Here is a 6,000-nt window from a genome sequence, read left to right as displayed (position 1 = left end):
AATGTGATTTTTGTTAGACAGACGGTCTCATGTTTCTGGGAATGGGAAACGGGTAACATGAACGCACAGTCATGTCTGTCCAGCCTCAGGCTGATTTATGCTCCGATCCTCACCCTGGAAGGCGAGGTAGCCTGTTGGCACCCACTAGCTCTGCAGTAGTGGGTCTGACTTGTCTGACTGTCAGCATTCCCACCAGAGACTTCTGTTTTTGGACGTTTATGACTTGGCTATAAAATGCTGCTTAGAGGGAGGTGGATCTTACAAATTGTTTTAAGTTTCAAGAGAGTAAAAAACAAAAAACAAAAAAAAAAACATAAAAAATAAAATAAAATGTCTGTACCTTCAGACATATAACTGGTGCTTCTGGAATTTGAAAAGCTGGTAATTGTGCTGTCTGTGCACCCTACTGGCATTCATATCTATGCTTTGAAGTTCAGTGTTTTAAATATAAAATGAAGATACTACCTTTACTTTGAAGAGATGATTATCAAAGAAGATTAATGTATAACTTGCAATGGGGGGTTTCTTTCTGGTTAAAGAATTTTAGGATATCTTGCATATGAATCAAGGACCACATCTAGAGGTTAGAAGTGACCAATGCTAATATTTAAAATGAAGCCTGCTGGGGCATCTGGGTGGCTCAGTCAATTAAGTGACTGATTCTTGGTTTCAGCTCAGGTCATGATCTCAGGGTCTTGAGATCGAGCCCCATGCTGAGTGAGGAGTCTGCTTGAGATGCTCTCCTTCTCCCCCTGCCCCTCACCCTGCTCATGCTCTCTCTAAGTAAAATAAAATAAATAAATAAAATCTTTAAAATGAAGCCTGATAAAAAATTTATTCAGGTTACATGACTTGAGAGAGTCATAAATTCAAGAGATACATACGATTGACAGGCACAATTACAGGCCGACTGTTCTCCCAATCAAATAAGCGTTTTCTTTTAATAACGCCTGTGGCACTGTGAACTTTTAGAGGAAGAAATAATTTGTAGATCAATAAGAGCTGAGCTGATGCGACTATAGTTTCCTCTAAAACCTCAGGACCCCCATCTCGGAAGTGGCTTGTCATTATCATCAAATGCTACCACCCTGCACAGTTATAGTCAAAAATAAACAAAAACAAAAGACTTGAAGTTATTTCATTTGTTCCTCATCAAAAATTTACTGAAGATCAATCATGTGTCAGACAACATTCTAAGTGCTGGGACAGACATGAAGAAGAACAAGACACGGTCCCTACACTTGAAGAACAGGACGGGAGATAGATTCATGACCAGTACATTTGACAAAGTGGTAGAGTGTGGTTGACATGTCAACAGGAATCAACTCCCTCAGGAAAAACTTCTAAGAATGAAGCCCAGCAATTTGAAATTTTACAGGCCTTCCAGATGATTCGAGAACCAGTCCTAATGCCCTAAGGCAATGCTTTTCAAGGTTTAGAGAGCATGAGAGTCATAGAAAGTGCTTGCTAAACACAGACTGCTGCCTACACCCCATCCACCCCCCACCATTGCTGATTCAGTAAGTCTGAGATAGGGCTCCAAGATTGCATTTCTAACAATTTCCCAAGCAACGCTGAGGTTTCTGTCTTGGACACTACACTTTGAGAACCACTGTCCCAAGTCATCCATTGTACGTAATCCATGAACTTTCTCACTAGCTACAAGCTATCCTGGAAAGAAGCGAGAAGCTTGTTGCTCAGGTCCATCTGTTTTGTGGTTCAAAAGGAGAGCTCCAAATGAGAAAGGCTGAACAACGGGAAAAGGGTGATTTTTAAAAAGAAGGAAAACCGTGTAACAGTGAATTTGTGCATGATCGAGTTTGTGAAGGCTGGAACTGCAGTGGTTTGAGGAAATGCAGAGCAAAATGTCCAAGTGTGAGGAAAGAGGAATTTGGGGAGACCCACTGACACACGAGAGAGCTAAAATTATTTTTTCACATCATCAAATTAGGTAAGTCATGTGGGATCCTGCTCCTTGGAATTTCAGGTCTAAGCCACATGGAGACTGAAATACTGATTCTTCATCAGTTTCCTGGCTTCTTAAAAAAGAGGCACATTCATATTTTCTTTTGATTTCTTATGCCTAAGAAATTGACCTGAACCTATGTTTTCCTTTTTAATCCACATGCTACTTTCTGAAATTGGAAAATAACATGATTTAGTGTATGGAGACCTATGTTTCAGTATTGGAATGTGACTGGTAATTCCTATTCTAAGCTCAGAGTTTTAAAAGTCCATTGCTTGGGGTTTAGTTATTCAGGAACTTCATCGCAAAGTAATTATGCTAACTACCATCCACCCATCCATCCTTCCAGCAGTGAAAAGGAAATAGGACTTAAGAAAATGGACAATCCAACGTGAAGACACACACTAAATAGTGAATTCATTATGATTTTGATAAATCTTATTTGGGGAAAAACAAACAAACAAAAAACTTTGAGACGAGCTATAACAAGACCACTTAACTTTGAAGGCTGGAGTCAGAGGTCAGAAAAGCGTTCTTTGCAGAAAAGACATTTAAGCTAATACCTGAAGGATAAATAGGCAGAAGCCAAGGTAAGAGTCATGGAAAATATAACAGTCAAGAAGGGCTTCTTGTACCCAGGATAAGACAGAGGAAGACAGAAGGCCCGGAAGGTGAGTGATGTCAGGGATAATGACATCAGGGATGATGTTGATGAGGTTGGTCAATTCAATCCTTCAGGCCATGTGGAGGGATATAAACAGTCCCCTGGCATGATCAGATTTGTATTTTTTTTTTCATTTTTTATTTTTTAAAGACTTTATTTATTTGAGAGAGAGAGGCAGAGATAGTGAGAGAGAGCATGAGCAGGGGCAGAGGCAGAGAGAGAAGTAGACCCCCCACTGAGCAGGGAGGATACATGGGCCTCGATCCCAGGACCGTGGAATCATGACCTGAGCTTAAGGCAGACACTTAACTGACTGAGCCATCCAGACTTGTGTTTAAAGAATCATTGGTAGCTTCTACATGCAAAATGCACTAAAAGAGGGAGGCTGGATTCACAGCAGGTATAAAACAAGAATTTAAAATTCCCACTCTTCCTCTGTTCCTAAAGAAAAAAAAAGGAATATAGGATTTACTCTTTCATGACATCATAGGCCATAACGATAGTGTTGCCTCTCACAGTGTGCATTACTTGGTTCTGCACCTAGAAGAATATTCTTCATTTTAAGCAAACTGAAAATGTATAGAGAAGACAAAAGTGAGAGAAATGAACAGTCCGATCTCTGTGCTATAAGCTGAATTGTGCCTACACCACAACAAATCCCTATGTTGAAGTCCTTCGTGATGTGACTGTATACGGAGATAGGGCCTCGTATAGGTAGGTCCTCATCCAATCTGACTGATGTCCTTTAGGTTTTTTTTTTTTTTATAATGATTTTTTATTATATTATGTTAGTCACCATACAGTACATCCCCGGTTTCCGATGTAAGGCTCGATGATTCATTAGTTGTGTATAACACCCAGTGCACCATGCAATACGTGCCCTCCTTACTACCCATCACCGGCCTATCCCATTCCCCCACCCCCCTCCCCTCTGTAGCCCTCAGTTTGTTTCTCATAGTCCATAGTCTCTCATGCTTCATTCCCCCTTCTGATTACCCCCCTTTCTTTATCCCTTTCTTCCCCTACTGATCATCCTATTTCTTATGTTCCATAGATGAGAGAAATCATATGATAGTTGTCTTTCTCTGCTTGACTTATTTCACTTAGCATTATCTCCTCCAGTGCCGTCCATGTTGTAGCAAATGTTGAGAACTCGTTCTTTCTGATAGCTGAGTAATATTCCGTTCTATATATGGACCACAATTTCTTAATCCAGTCATCTGTTGAAGGGCATCTCGGCTCCTTCCACGATTTAGCTATTGTGGACATTGCTGCTATGAACATTGGGGTGCATATGGCTCTTCTCTTTACTACATCTGTATCTTTGGGGTAAACACCCAGTAGTGCAATGACTGGATCATAGGGTAGCTCAATTTTTAACTTTTTAAGGGACCTCCACACTATTTTCCAGAGTGGCTGTACCAACTTGCATTCCCACCAACAATGTAGGAGGGATCCCCTTCAGGCTTTTTTTTTTAAAGATATTTTATTGATTTATTTGAGACAGAGAGAGCACGAGGGTGGGGTGAAGCAGAGGGAAAGAGAGAAGCAGACTCCCTGCTGAGCAGTGAGCCTGACAACATGGGGCTCGATCCAAGGATCCTGGGATCATGACCTGAGCAGAAGGCAGATGCTTAACTGACTGAGCCATCCAGGCTCCCATGATGTTCTTTAATTTTTTTTAAAAAAATTAAGTTTATTTATTTAAATAATCTCTATACCCAATATAGGGCTTGAACTCATGACCCCAAGATCAAGAGTCACATGCTCTTCTGACTGAGCCAGCCAGGTGCTTTTAAAGAGAAGAGAGTAAGACACAGACAGAGCGGGAAGACCATGTGAAGATAGGGAAAACAAGGTCATCTACAAGACAAGGAGAGAGGCCTCAGAGGAAACCAAACCTACTGGCACCTTGATCTTGGACTTCCAGCTTCCAGAACTGTGAGAAAATAAATTTTCATCATTTAACCCACCCAGTCTGTTGTATTCTGTTACGGCAGCCCTAGCTAATTACTATACTCTGTATCAAAAGTCCTTTGCAAAAAAAAAAAGAAAAAAAAAAGAAAAAAAAAATCACCATACACCTTAGAAAATGTTTTCTCTTGATAAAGTTGAAATATGTTCATTTCTCAGCAGGAGTACAAATGAAGTAGAAACTAATTTGTCAGAGTTTTGAGGGGGACGAGAAGTGGGAGAAGGACCAGAAGGATGTGCACGGTGTGTAACGTGAAGCCCAGCAGTCATTTCAGTGAACTCCCACACTGGCCAGCCTTCCCACAGCAGCGTAGACACCATCCAACAATGACTATACTGGCAAAATTCAGAGCCCCATGTGATATCACTAGCTCTGCCTTGACCATGCAAATGAGCAGTTACCAATGATCTGGAAAAATGAATGCTTCAAGCACACATTCAAGTCAGGGGGAGTTTTTTTCATTCTGCTTATTTTTCTTCAACATCATGCATCTCGTATATGGCTACCAGTCTACTAGAAAATGGTGGGGATATGAATTTTCAGATATGGTCCATGACTTGTAGGAAGTCAGGTTAGAGATCAGTTTATATTTAATTTATAATTTATCTTTTTTTTTTTTTTTTGAGAGAAAGAGAGAGAGAGAGAGAGAGAAAGTGAGCCCAGGAGGGGCAGAGGGAGAGGGAGAATCCCAAGCAGGTTCCACACTCAGCACAGAGCCCGACACGGGGCTTGATCTCAAGACCCTGAGATCATGACCCAACCCAAAGTCAAGAGTCAGATGCCTAACTGCATGAGCCACCCAGGCCGCCCCTACAATTTGTTATCTTTCAAAGTGGGTTCCTAAAAGTTGGTTTGGAATGGTTGCCAGGTAATGGCAGGGTTTATTATCAATGGACACACCTGCCTGCAAAGGGCTGACTTCCCGATGATACCAGCATCCATTCACTCAACCATGTGAAGTCAGCTGGAGACACATAAACACACCAAGCCATGGAGACACGGCTTTTACTCTTGCTCTTTGTTGCTGAGCAGTTCCTTTTTCTCTGTGGTTTCTTTTGCTTTGTTTTTCACGAACGCACAGCAGGTACAACCATTTTAACTCTGTTCCTGGCTGAGATCTTCTTTTGTAAACACCCCTTAAAGTTAAGATGAAAACTACTTTTCCTTTTCTGACAATGAGAAAAGGGCAATTTGCTTTTTTCTGTTCTGCGTAAAACATCAAAACCACACAGCCAGGGCCTCTTAAATACAAATGCCCTCCTAACCCCCCCCCCCAGCATTATATTTCTGGGTTCCTTGGGACTTCCCAACGATGCCTGTTTCTCGAAATCTTTCTTCTCCTCCTTTTCTTGACTGAGAAATTCTATCATCTCATTCTTTGGAAATCAATGCAAA

The 6,000-nt window shown here is 41.2% G+C and overlaps 1 protein-coding gene across 6 annotated transcripts in view; it reads right to left on the bottom strand.

Moving 5' to 3' along the window:
- Nucleotides 1-6,000, bottom strand: part of RBMS3 (RNA binding motif single stranded interacting protein 3) — a 672,596-nt gene that overhangs the window by 241,330 nt on the left and 425,266 nt on the right. The gene's annotated exons all lie outside the window — the stretch shown is intronic.

The sequence above is a fragment of the Ursus maritimus genome, unplaced genomic scaffold (genome assembly GCF_017311325.1).
Source record: "Ursus maritimus isolate PB19 unplaced genomic scaffold, ASM1731132v1 scaffold_20, whole genome shotgun sequence".
Taxonomy (NCBI): domain Eukaryota; kingdom Metazoa; phylum Chordata; class Mammalia; order Carnivora; family Ursidae; genus Ursus; species Ursus maritimus.
This window is presented reverse-complemented; position numbering and strand designations above follow the sequence as displayed.